We start from the raw sequence: 14,110 nt of genomic DNA, 5'->3' as shown, positions 1-14,110 counted from the left end.
CTGTCTCCATGAATCTGACAATTCTAGGGACTTTATGTGAGTGGAATCATACAGTATTTGTGTTTTTGTGATTGCCTTATTTCACTTAGTATATCTTCAGGGTTCACCCATGTTATTGCATGTGTCAGCATGTCCTTCCTTTTAAAGGCTGATAGCATTCCATTGCCTGGATGGACCATATTTTGTTTGTCTAGGCATCTGTCCATGCACACTTGGGTTGCTTCCACCTAATAGCTATTTAGAATCACACTGCTGTGAACATGATGTACGGATACCTGTTTTCAGTTTGAGTCCCTGCTTTCAGGACTGAGTATATATCTAGAAGTGGAATTGCTTGATCATGTGGTAATTCTATTGTTAATTTTTTAAGGAACTGCCATACTGTTTTCCATAGTGGCTGTACCATTTTACATTTCACCAACAGTGTACAAGGCTTCCAATTTCTTCACATCCTCACCAACACTTGTTGTTTTCTGTTTTGTTTTGTTTTGCATTTAATAGCTATCCTAATGGGTGTAAATTGGTACCTCCCATGGTTTTGATTTGCATTTCCCTGATGATTCGTGATGTTGAACATCTTTTCTTTCACGTGCTTTTTGGCCATTTCTGTGTCTTCTTTGGATAACTTTGTGCTCAAGTCCTTTGCCTTAACTGAGTTGTTTTGTTGTTGTTGAGCTGTAGGGTTTTATATATATTCTGCATATTAACCCTCATCAGATAGATGATTTGTAAGTATTTTCTCCCATTGCATGATTTGCCTTTTCATTCAATGGTAGTGTCCACTGATGCACACAATTGTTCATTTTGACGCAGTCCAGTGGGTCTAGTTTTATGTTGTTGTCTGTGCTTTTGGTGTCACATTCAACAAATCGCTGCCCAGTCCAGTGCCATGAAGATTCTCCTCTATATTTTCTTGTAAGAGTTTTATGATTTTAGCTTTCACATTATGGTGTGATCTATTTTGAGTTAATTATTAGCTGTTATATTTATACTAGAGACCCGGTGCATGAATTCGTGCATGGGTGGGGTCCCTCGGCATGGCCTGCAGGGATTGAGCCGAAACCGCAGCCTGCCACTCCTGCCTCTGCTCCTGCTCATCCCGACCCCACTGCGCCTGCCTGATCAGGAGAGGCTTGCTCCGCCATAGTGATGCTCGCCAGCTGTGAGTCCTGTGTCTGGCGCCCATCCCAAGGAGCAGCGGGAGGGCGGGGGCTGCCGGGATGCGATCGGCCCTCCTGCAGGTGGTAGGACACCCTTGCCGGCCTGGAATCTGGATCTGTCCCCCTGATGTTCACGCTGGTTGTCAGGAGCCACTTGGCGGCCACGTTTATATTGTTTCTTCCTTGTGGAGCATCTAGGGAGGGGAAGCAGCCGTGGTGCCCAAGGCCAACTTCCAGGAGGCCAGTGGTACTGTTGGGATCATGCCGGTGGCACCAGTCCATCAGTGCCTGACCCATTCTCCGGAGATTGGACCTGCAGGACTACTGAGGGAGTGAGTGGCTGCCACCGGGATGGGTCAGTCAGCTGAGCGGCACTCCTGCTGTGGGAGCACACTGACCACCAGGGGACAGCTCCTGCATTGAGCGTCTGCCCCCTAGTGGTCAGTGCGCATCATAGCAACTGGGTCATTCCATCATTCGGTCACTTTGCATATTACCCTTTTATTATATAGGATTAGAGGCCTGGTGTACAAATTCGTGCACCAGTGGGGTTCCTCGGCCTGGCCTGCGGGATCGAGCTGAAACTGGCTCTCTGACATCCCCCGAGGGGTCCTGGATTGCAAGAGGGCACAGGCCAGGACAAGGAACCCACCAGTGCATGATCCGGGCCAGGGAGGGACATGGGAGGTTGGCCAGTCAGGGAGGGATCATGGGAGGGCTCCAGGGAATGTCTGGCCTGTCTCGCCTAGTCCCGATCAGCCAGACTCCAGCATCTGCCCCCTGGTGGTCATTGCACGACATAGCGAGCAGTTTAGCGGCCTTAGCATATCATTAGCATATTATGCTTTGATTGGTTGAACGGCCAACTGGTTGACTGGACACTTAGCATATTAGGCTTTTATTATATAGGAGAATTAATGTATATATACTAGAGGCCCAATGCATGAAGATTCATGCAAGAATAGGCCTTCCTTCCCCTGGCTTCTGGCACCAGCTTCCCACCAGCACCCAGGACCCAGGCCTTCACTCTGGCTGCCACCTTCCGCCTTCGCTCCAGGTTGGAGCCGCCTTCTGCTTTCGCTTTGGGCTGGAGCCACCTCCCGCCAACTCCAGCCAGCTCTGTGGTTGCCACCAGAGGCCAGCCCTCAGCGGCCTGCTGGGACTTGCAGGAAGCCAAGCGTCCTGCCCGAAGGAACCCAAGTGTTAAGCCCAAAGGAAGCCAAGTGTCCCGCCAGCTCCGTGGCTCCGGCCGGCACCACCATCTTTGTGGCTATGGGCACTGCCGTCTTTGTGGCTATGGGTGCCACCATCTTTGTCATAGAGTGATGGTTATTTACATATTACTCTTTTATTAGATAGGATAGACTAGAGGCCTGGTGCACAAAAATTCATGCACTTGGGGGGGGGTGTCCCTCAGTCCAGCCTGTGCCCTCTCACAGTCTGGGACCCCTTGGGGGGATTGGGCCTAAGCTGGCAGTCAGACATCCCTCTGGCAGCCCGGGATCCCTTAGGTCCCGTGGGCCTAAGCCATTAGTAGGACATCCTTAGCGCTGCCACGGAGGCAGGAGAGGCTTCCGCAACTGCCACTGCACTGGCCAGCCATGAGCCGGCTTCTGGCTGAGAGGTGCTCCCTCTGTGGAAGTGCACTGACCACCAGGGGGCAGCTCTTGCATTGAGTGTCTGCCCCCTGGTGGTCAGTGCGTGTCATAGCAACTGATCATTCTGCCTTTAGGGTCGATTTGCATATTACCCTTTTATTGTATAGGATGATGTAAGTTAAGGGTCAAACTTCATTCTTTGTATGTAGACACCCAGTTTTCTCAACACCGTTTGTTGAAAAGACTGTCCTTTCCCTATTGAATGGCCTTGGTGCCCTTATTGAAAATCATTGGGCTAGATATGCAAGGGTTTATTTGTAGGCTTTCTGTTCCATTGCTCTGTGGGTCTGTTTTTATGCCAGTGCCACACAATTCTGATTACCATAGCCTTGTAGTAAGTTTCAAACCCAGGAAGTATAAAACTTGCAACTTTGCTCTTACTCTTCAAGATTGTTTTACCTTTTGGGGACCGTCCCTTGAAATTCCATATGAATTTTAGGATGGATCTTTCTGTTTCCACAAAATTGACATTGGGATTTTGATGAGGATTTCATTGAATCTATAGATTGCATGGCAGCGTTTCTTAATGAAATCGAAATAGAGGATTTTATACTTTATAGTAGTAAATTTCCCTATCCAATTTGAACATGGACCATACTTAACTAATTCTGAAAATTTTTCAGTTTGAAAGAAAATCAGATTTTTATTATGAATTTTTCTGAGCCTGGTCTGGTGGACAATAAGTAATTATACAAGAATGTTAAATATAGAGTTTTATGAAATCTGCCCTGAGGATGAAGATACAGTTTCTTTTTAATTTCTTAAAACTCAGCCTTTCGAAGGCTTCTCATCTCCAGAAGTAATTCCTTAGTAGAAAGCCCAGGTGTCAGGACTGTTTCACGTGATCTCTGCCATCAAGTGTAAGCTTCTTTGGCATTTAGGAGTTCGTTGCTCTTAATGAGTAACTAGGATACAAATACTTCATGTGAGGCATCCCCCAAGACCGCAGTCAGCACGAATGAGCAGGGAGGCACAAGACTGTGTTGTGTGGGTATAATGAGAGCTATCGGCAACTGCACCCTGCCACATGCACCAGCTCCAGGCATGCACTGCTGTCCCCAAACCTGTGAGTCTGAGGGACGCCTCTTCCTACTTTAGGGGTCGGTCACGTGAAGATCGGAGGATTTAAGTGACTGTCCTAAGAAGATGTCATGATAAGTAGCCAGGACAGTACCTGGAGCAGACTGGGGTGGTCTACAGCAGGACAGAAATGAACTTTATTTAGGGTCCAAATTTGACACCACCTACTAATTCCAAGTAGTCTTCAGATTTTAATTGTCAATCCAATCTGTTTCCAAGCTGCATATAAAGGTTCAGAAGTTAGCATTCGAATAAGATATGACAAAAATTACACAGCAAAAAGGCTTTGATCACAGCTACCTTTTCCTGTCACAGAGACCAAGGAGTAAATGTACATTAATCACTTTGCATCAGTTTCTCATTCATTCCACACTTTTGAGTACGTATTTTGTGCCAGGAACTCTTCTGGTCTCTGGAGGTAACAAATGAAGAAGCTGTGGTCATTGCCCTCAAAGAATTCATAGACGGAACACGCCTAAGGCGTGGGACCTGGAAGCCCTTTCCCTTCTATATTCCAGAGTGCGCTCCTGCCCTGGGAGGGGCTCCGTCACCTCTCGCTGCATCAGCAGAGGTCTGGGTGAGATGAGGTAGGAGAACCCGAAGGAGACCTTACCTCTGGCTAGAGGGGTCAGAGGTGTCTTTGAAGGGGAGGCGACCTCAGAACTGGACCTTGAAAATGAGTTCATTAGATGGATAAACCCGAAAATGGCTTACTAGGTAGAAGAGAAATACAAGACCCAGAGATTGGAAGAAGCGAGGCACAAGTATATGGACAACGGGCACTCGGTGCAGCGGGCACGTGGCGTGAACAGCGGCACCTTAGGACCAAGGACTTACTGCCTGTGACTGGGGTCTGGTGTGGGGAGGTGTGGTGTGTGCTGTGTGCTCCTGGGGCCCACAGGGGAGAGGATAGGGGATGGTCTGTCGCGGCGCTCTCTCAGGTGGGGTCACAGCAGGGTGGTTTACTCAGGGATGGGTACCTGTCTCTGTCCCCATCGGGAGGCCACCTGCCTCCACTCCTCAGCCCACCTGTCTGTCTCCAGTGCCCAGCGCCATGCATTCAACCATCGGCTCCTGTCCAGCTGCCATCGTGCAGTTGTTCAGACTGGGGATACCTAGACTGCTCTTCTGTGGCCCTGTCTTCAGAATGCAACTCAGAATCAGAAAAGCTCAGGAGTAGGGCCTGTGGCACCAACTGCCACCACTCAGCACCAGCTGAAGGTGGCCCAGTCCCACCACCTTCACTCTCCAGGCTTCCTGCTGACTCCCACTGAGCCCACGTGTCCACAACAGCCTGCCTCCTTTCAGCATCCTCGCTTAGGAAGCACTTACAGGCCTTGCCTCTTGTTGGAGAGAGAGAAGTGCCATAGAACAAGGTTTTGGTTTAGGGCATTTTCTGTCCTAGTGTGTCCCAATCAGCCCCTGTGGTTGCTGAGCCGTGAGCACTGGGGCGTCTGTGGCTGGCACCCCAGGAAGCCCTGCTTCCTCAGACTGGAGCCCAACAAGAGCCACCTTTGCACCCACTGCCATGCTAGACTTGACTTAAAACCAGTACCTACTTCCCGGAAAACTCCATGAATTGCGCTCTGATGGTGACTGTTCTAAAGAAAAGCTTACCATGCCTCCAGAAGGAGAAATCTGCTGGAATGGCACCAGCTTTATAAATCGATGCTCCTGACCCTTTGCAACAAATGTATTTAAAACAGCTAACAAGTGCCATTAGGTTCGTCCTGGCACAGCCGGTAACCATTTGTGTGCCTTTGGGCAAATCCCATCAAAGTCTTAATTTCCTTTTCCAAAAGGTAGTAATCAAAGGGCTTTATACAGATCACATGAGGTGGGTCACATGAAAAGAACGTAGATGACAAATGATGAAAATAGTAGCCAAATATTAAGTATCCACTAGGTATCAAGCTTGGTTAGAAAAGTGCCACTCAGCATATACCATTTAATCTTCAAAATTCCCAGTAAATTGGTACTATTCTTACCCATAATTTGTATTAGAGGAAACTGATGAGCAGAATATAAATAATGTGTCCAGCGTTACAGTTAGTAAATGACACAGGTGGGATTCTCCCCGAGGCAGGCATTTTAACTGCCGAGCCAATGTCCTTAACTGCGAGGGTGTGTCTCCACCATGTCTCCAGGGCCCTGTGCAGACTGTACATATTGTTACTATTGTGTCTGCTCCACATGGGCTTACAGTACATATGATGTGTGTGTATAATGTATTTATATGTGTATTTTATATGTAAATACTATAACATAAATGCATTGTACATAAATGTAGGTATATACAGATATATGCACAAATAAAATACAAATACATTTACATGTAAATATATTACTGTCACCTGTATATATATAAATATGTAATTACATGTGGATGTAAATATGTAAGTCTGTTGTTATATACGAAATATTATATGGAGTGTCAGGAGCCAGGAGGCCTGGTGTTCATGTGCTCTTGCTGATCCTGAGCCTCACAGGCAGGTGGGTGGCGCGCTGATCTCTGAATTATTCAACCTTGTGGTTCTGTGCTTGCCCCGCACGGCTCTGCGGGAGCCTCCTCGCTCAAGGCCGCTGCTTCAGCACTTCCAGGAGGGACGCTGACGGAGTGCGGCGCAGTGATGGATGAGGGCAGCCTCCCGTCGTTTCACGGGAGATTTGCATGTGCAGCGCTCATGAGTGCTGGGGAGCTTCTTGCATCCACCTTGGGTTCTTCTGTTTCCTTTATGCGTTCCCAGTGTTCTTGTTCAAAGTGGCATTCCTCCGTCGGGCTGTGTGGTGCGTTACCGCGTGCCGTGCCCTGAAGCTGCCAGTGGCCTTCATTTACAGGAAATGGGCGGCGAGCAGGGTTCTGAACTCACAGGTCTCAGCACCACCTACTTGTGCCATCATCCTGGCAAGTGCAGAGATCCAGTTAGTGAGCCGATCCAGCAAGTCTCCGTGTGTCAGTGTCCCTGCTGTGAGTGTCATTCTGCTCAGTGATAACAGGGCTGTGTCCCAAAATAGCGGTGGGGGGAGAGGGATGGGAACACTGAGTCCTGGTTGTGAGCTGGATTATTTTTAAAGTGACTAGACACCGATCCTTTTAAAGCGCCAGTCTCTAAAGGAAGCTGGGCTCGGCTCTGGGGGAGGAAGGCTAGACTGGCCCTCCGGGCAGTGGGTCCATGTGTAGTATCAGCGTGAGTGTCTGGAGGAGAGTTGGAGCCCCTTCTGAGAGAACGTCTGGAATGCCAGAGCTGCTTGGTTGCAGCTGCACGAGCGGCAGGGCCTGGCAGAGCCTGCGGGCTGCTCTGGGTTCTCCTGCAAGCGTGCTGTTGCCCGCCATGGTGCCACGGGCAGAGCTCTGGAGTGTGCATTGTTGGAGTCAGGTGATGGTGGTGGGGTTGGTAGCCTAGGTGCAGAACTCATTCAGGCTGTTGTGGGGGTTTTGCAAGTCGTGACCCTGAGCCGGGAGCAAAGATCTCCAAGGAATGTGGGGCGGTCCTGGGTTTGGGCAACACCGGGGCTTCTGAGTCTTGGATGAGCTGAGACTCAGGCTGGAGGGTTGGAGGGAAAATGAGGGCGTGTGGAGGAGGAGCAGAGAGGTGTCCCACATGCTCCACGAGAGGGGCTGCCCCGGTGCAGGCCGGGAGGGAATGCGCGGGGTCGGGTAGGGGCCTCAGAACTTTGCAGCTCTGGCCCCGAGTTCCAGAGGCTGCCATTGGGGTGAGCTCAAGAACGATGAGTGAGAAATGGGGTCAGACAAGGACAAATGCCGCGCAAGGGAGGCTCTGAGCTGGAAGCTGTGGGATGACGAGGGCCTGGGGTCGGATGATCTCAAAGCTCAGGGAAGATGGCGGGGAGTGGAGGGAGCAGGCATGGGACCTTTTCTATTTCTGCCAGAGATGATAATTGATAAGAAAATAATAGGCGATGTCACGGGATCCCCATTGTAATTTAGCAGTGATTGTCGGGAACATATTAGAACAAGGTCCCTAAGAAAATAGATATGATCAGTGTGACTTGGAGCACAGAAATCATTTAATTGCTTAATAAAATGTAATTTGTATCACTCATGTTATTTTAATTTGTCTTCTCTTTAACTGTTCTTCAAAGTTGACAGAAAGATGCAATACTATGGTCTTGCAAACAAAATCTACAAATAAGAGGGATGTGAGGGCCCTGACCGGTGTGGCTCAGTGGATAGAGCGTCGGCCTGCGGACTCAAGGGTCCCAGGTTCGATTCCAGTCGAGGGCATGTACTTTGGTTGCGGGCACATCCCCAGTAGGGGGTGTGCAGGAGGCAGCTGATCGATGATTCTCTCTCATCGATGTTTCTAACTCTCTATCCCTCTCCCTTCCTCTCTGTAAAAAATCAATAAAATATATTTTTAAAAAAAAGATGGATGTGAGGGAAGGTTGAGGCGAGAGCAAGAGGGACGGAGCAGCTGCATGAAACGACCCTCAGGAGGTCTGAGTGCTCGTGCACAGCTCCCTGGTCAGGAAGAGCGATTGCAGTCTGAGCACTGTCCTGTTCGCAGGCACCCGGGTGGTGGCGGGAGGAGGGGGGTGGTTGTTATGAAAGATTTTGGCTAGACACAGCTGCACGTCTCCCTTGAAAACCATCTGTTAAGCTGCAAGCTGTAGATACTAGGAACCCAGAGAATTCACGGGAATGACACCAGGGACATGTCACTGCACCCACGAGGGCGGTCAGCAGCTGACCCGGCGGCCATGCTGCCTCAGGCTCCTGCTGCGGGGGTGGGGGGGGGGCACCTAGCACTCTGCCCGGAGAGAGGATCTGTGACCCCAAGGGTTCCTCATGTTTGGTCACAGCCTGGAGGTGTGGTGCTTACAGGGGTGGAGGAGCAGTGGGAGCCAATTAGCAAGGGGCTTCATTTGTCAGGTGAGGTGGTGTAGCTTAGGCCGAGGTGTGTCGATGAAGAAAAACAATTTAATACGGATTTTTGAGATAAAGTCACGAAGAATTATTGATGTGGGGATTGAAAGGAAGGATGAATGGTGACCTGAGTTTCTGAGATGAGCAACTGGATGTGTGGGTTCCATTGCCTGGGCCAAGAAGGCCCCGGGGACAGAGACTGTGGGCAGAAGTCAGGGGGACCATTCTGGACCCATAATGTTCAGAATACACGAGATGTCTGTGTTAATTGCCCTCAGTGTTTCTAGGACTTTTAAAACGACAGCAGGCGGGGGGGGGGGGGGGGGGGGGGGCGTTAAGAGATCAACCGAAGGACTTGTATGCATGCATATAAGCATAACCAATGGATACAAGACACTGGGGGGTAGGGGAGGCCGGGGGAAAGTCAAAGGGGGAAAAAAAAAGGAGACATATGTAATACTCTTTGTAAAACCTTAAGCAATAAAACAAAATTAAAAAATAAAAAAAAAACGACAGCAGGAGAACTTAATTGTTTAATCCCTCTATCTAATCCTGTTCTAAAATGAAATTCAGTGGCGTATCTACAGTGATGAAGCTCCTTAGGCAAGAGCCAGCCCAGGCCCAGGCCCTGTCCCAGCCCCGTGCGCTCACTGCTTAGGTTCTAAGAATGTTAGTGTGTGGCGGTCCAAAGTCACCGTGCTCTGCATGGCCCTCCCTACCACCCTGTGACTGTCAGTGCGATATCAGGGTGCATCGGGGCACAGGGGCACAGGGTCACAGCCCCCCAACAGGCTGCTGGGGCTGCTCGCATCTCCCGGTCCTTCAGAATGTTCGGAGCGGGGACAGACAGCTGAGACAGTGAGTCATCTTCAGGGGGTTACCTCAGAGTCCCTGCTCACGTCATCTCTGTGAGAACACGGTGACTCAAATCAGTGTTTTTAGCAGGATGAATCCTAGAATTTTAAAAAATGCTAATTCCTCATGTCACCTTCAAATCTTGAAGCTAATTTTCTCTGGGTGCGCAAGGGTTCTTCTGTCAGTACCTCTGCAAACAGATCTGGTGCCAGAGTCCGTGGGGAACTGGTCTCCTGGCCAGGGATTGGGGCCCATTGAGTCAGGGCCAGTGCCTCCTCCCACGTGGTGTCACGTGACCTCTGGCCGGAGTCCTCGCCTTCTCCCATGTGACTGTCCTGAGTGTGTCTCCCAGGCCCCTGCTTCAAGCACGTTGCCCTTGCTTCACCTCACTGTCCCGACCGCTGTGACGTCACAGACACAGATGACCCTGAGGTCCCAGTGCCCCGGAGCTAATGATGGCAACGTGCAGTCTCCAGATTTATGAAAAATTAACATTGATTCATAAAGCTGAAGGGTCGTTCTGTTGGGTTTTATAGACATGCAGTTGGTGGGAGCTGGTAATGAAAAGTACAGTGTTGGCAGCTAACAGCAGGGGAGAAGCTGACCTCCAGTGAGGGAGAGAAGCTGTTTTGTCACTAGGACACGGAGCCTTAGCGGGTGGAGGGAACTCCACTGGTCAGGGCCCCTCAGATGGGCTGCCCCAGCCTGTCTCCACCTCCCCCACCCCCTGCCGTCTGCTCCCTGGTCCTGGGCCTGAAGCCTGGCCTCTCTGAGCCCCTCCCCCGCTCCTCCATCCATGAGACGCAGACCCCCCAGACCCCACGCAGAGCCCTGCTCAGCCCTGGTCGGAGGGAAGCACGCCTGGCCCAGCTCTCGTGCAGGGAGCCCCGCCAGGGCTTATTCACTCCACAGCGGCCGTGTGCAGGGGGCGCAGTGGGACCTGCCACCTTATAATGACGAAGCCGGAAACCAGACCTTAGACACCTGACAGGCCCAGTGAGTGTTGGCTGAGGCAGGGGAGTGGTCCTTGAGGAGCAGGTCTCGGTGTGGGCTCTGCCGCTTTAAGGCAGCGAGGAGCCTGGTTTTGTTTCTCGCTGCAGCTCTACCGTCTTTATCTAATCAGGCGTGTCATTGATTGGTTTAGATTTTTGTTTTGCTTCATGTATCTTGTTCTGAATATTGGGTTTGAATATAATTGCCACAGGTCACACTACCTTCTTAAAAAATTCATCCAGCATGCAGGTTTGGGAGCAGGGGGTGACCTGAATGTTCTATGCAAATGTATGTAAATATGTGCTAATGTCGGTAGGTGAGTGTGGCATCTGTGACAGCCTCCCAGGCTAGTTCACCAAGAGGCCTAAGCACTTTCACACTCTGGGGACCAGGGGGGCAGGTCTGTTTCCCCAGACTGTTGTGTCGCTGAGAACAATCACACTGGTGGGCGTTAGAGAGAAATCTGTCTAGACCAGTGGTTCTCAACCTTCTGGCCCCTTAAATACAGTTCCTCATGTTGTGACCCAACCATAAAATTATTTTCGTTGCTACTTCATAACAGTCATGTTGCTGCTGTTATGAATCGTCATGTAAATATCTGATATGCAGGATGGTCTTAGGCGACCCCTGTGAAAGGGTCGTTCGACCGCCAAAAGGGTCATGACCCACAGGTTGAGAACCGCTGGTCTAGACGTTTCTTACAGGTGCTGGTTTTATGTTGGTTTCAACTCAGTAAGTACCACGGGGGCCTTTCCTGGGTGAAGTACCATCCCAGGTAAATAAAGCTCAGGCCTAAGGTCCAAGACCTGGCGCTGGCTGAGCCGATGACCACGCAGGCGGAACAGGGCCCCCCAGGCAGGGAGGGAGCCCGCCCCCTGGGATGCGGAGCTCTGTGGAGCCGGGGTTTCCAGAAGTGCAGTGGCGGAGGGGAATGAGTGAAAACCAAGTTGCCAGGGTCCCACCCCTCACCCGCTTCGTCCGGAGTGTCTGAGCTTCCTCCATCTTATACGTTGGGTTTCTGTATAAGGTTTACAAATAAAGAAAATAATCCTGCAGTGAAAAACATCAGGGGGCACAGGATGGCTTAGACTCTAGTGGAGACGCAGACACAGGTCCGGCCACATCTGATCGGGGAGCGGGCGCTGAGATGGGCTGCCCAGACTCCGGCAGCTCCAGTGGGGCCAGGGAAGGTGTGAGGAGCATGTGAGTCACTGCAGAGCTGAGACAGAAAGTCTGTAACCGGCACCTGGCTGCACACGGGAAGAGGGAAGAGCAGGGCCAGAGCGACTTCCTGCTGGAGGAAAGGTGGCGGAGGGTTGGTGGCCCTGGTGGAAGTGGGAGTCGGAGTTGGCTGGTGGCAGGAGGGAAGCAACCATGAGGCATCCCTGGTGTCTGGGCAGGGAGACGAGGCAGATGCCAGAAACTGGGAAAAGATTTGATGAAAAATCAAGATTGGAGGCAAAGCTGGATGAGTTGTTTAATTAGAGGTAAAAGTTAAGTTCATGCAGTGAACAGAGTCACCAAGAATGAAAGCGGAGACGGGAACAGAATTCTGGGAGCATCTAAATTTGGGGGTAGGAAGAGCAGCTTGAAAATGAGGAGGTGAATTGCACCCCCACAGGAGAAGGGAAGGGGCTCAGGAGCAGTGAGAGACCGGACGCGTCAGGGGCTGCAGAGAGAAAGCACGCCTGGGTTTGGGGTTTGGGCACCTTTGGGGAAGTAGGAGCAGTGGCAGAAGGTAGATACAGTATACTGATTTTTTTATTATAGTCAAGATGAAAAAATTCAGAATTACAGAAACTGGCATTTGTTGAGAGGGAGTATTTTGAATCAATGTAAAGTACCTTCTCAGAAGAGTCCACACTTTTCACGTATAAGGAAAGCAAGCCAGCCAGGAAAATTTTGCCCCGAATTTCTGTTTTAATTGAGAGACTTTAAAATTAGACAGTTTCAAAGGGACCTTCGGCAGCACATCACGTTAACCCTGTCCCTGCCCATGCCTCTCTTTGAAGGAAGGGCTCCCCTGGAAGGAATGCCCTCGCTCCAGGCTGATTGGAAGCTTGTGTTGACAGCCTGAGGTAGGTGGCTCAGGCACGGCTCTGGGTCAGAGCCGACTGCCCAGGATGGTGCTCTGAGCGGGGCGCAGCCTTTCAGGTTCCTCCCGTCGCCTGGTCCCCCGGGTGTGTGCACAGGGAGCAGTCCCACCTGTGGGAGAGGCTCACCCAGGCAGAACTGCTGCAGGATGGGAAGGTCCACACAGATTGTGGGTAGAGCTCAGCACAGAGATCTCCCAGGATGGACGGTGCACAGGCCACGTCTAGGCAGCCCTTGGTTACCTGCCCCTGCCCACAGCAAGAGGCCCACCGACAGCCTCCTCAGATCGAAGGCTGTGCAGGGAGACAGGCGGCTGCTGTCCAGGGCTTGGAGCCTCCACAGGTGCCCAGCCCGGCCATGGGAATGCGTCTGCCTCCTGCCTCCACTCTCCTGCAGGGTCCCTCCCTTCTCCCAGCCAGTGAGCTGCACCCCTCCCTCCCACAGGTTAAAACTGCCCAGCTCACTTCCTGTTTTCCTTCTAACCTATGACCATGGTTTAGCTCCATTCCTGCTTTCTCCATCCTTCGTTCTGACACTCAAGGACTCCTTACAGCCGTCAAAACACATGACTACTGGCGGATGTGTCTTAGTTTTGGATTCCAGCTCTAGCCACCCTCCTTCTCCTCAGGTCATGGGAAGGCTCAGCCTGGGACACGAGAGAATGTGGGAAAGGTTTACTACTCATGTGTCACCCTGTTTTCTCCAGAGACAGCTGGAGCATTTGCAGCGTGCCATCTGAATGGAAAAGGGCAATTGGAAATGGGCCTAAGACGCCCTCAGCCTGCAAGGCTGGTCAGAGACAGAGAGCCAGGCCTCAGGCTAGGCCGTGGCTGTGACCCTTGACCTTCAACTCCATCCAAATGAAAACCCCCAATGGAGGTTGTTGTCAGTGGCTTTGAAGTAAGAGCCAGGAATGGAGCAAGGAGGGTCACAGGTGGTGCCCGGACGCTCCTTCCCCAGATCCCCAATAGCGACCCTCACCGCAGACTGACAGGCAGGGCCTCCGAGGGGTGAGGGACCCAGCAGTGGTGCCCTTGCTCAGGCTGCGGAGAGCGGAGGTTCATTGTCTCACAGCCTGGAGGGTGAAGTCCATGTCAGAGCCCAGGGTGCCCCCGGCAGTTTCCTCCTGAGCGGGAGGGAGCATCTGCTCCCACGCTCAGGCGTCTGGCGTTCCCGAGTCAGTGGCAGCCTGGCCCGTAGCAGCATCCGCGCTCTTCCTCGCTGGTCGCAGCGTGCTCTCCCTGCTGTGTGTCTGTCCGAAACCCCCTTTTATAAAAGCCCACGCTCGCCTGTATGACCACATCTTAACTTATTTATGGGCGGTGACCTGATTTCGGTCACATTCAGGGTCCTGGGGTTAGGACTTCACCGTAAGAGTTTAT

General features: G+C 51.3%; 1 protein-coding gene across 17 annotated transcripts in view; it reads left to right on the top strand.

Moving 5' to 3' along the window:
- MYT1L (myelin transcription factor 1 like) overlaps positions 1-14,110 on the top strand; it is a 293,521-nt gene that overhangs the window by 174,149 nt on the left and 105,262 nt on the right. The gene's annotated exons all lie outside the window — the stretch shown is intronic.

The sequence above is a fragment of the Myotis yumanensis genome, unplaced genomic scaffold (genome assembly GCF_028538775.1).
Source record: "Myotis yumanensis isolate MYYU_CA2020_CCGP unplaced genomic scaffold, mMyoYum1.0.hap1 SCAF_11, whole genome shotgun sequence".
In the NCBI taxonomy this organism is placed as follows: domain Eukaryota; kingdom Metazoa; phylum Chordata; class Mammalia; order Chiroptera; family Vespertilionidae; genus Myotis; species Myotis yumanensis.
This window is presented reverse-complemented; position numbering and strand designations above follow the sequence as displayed.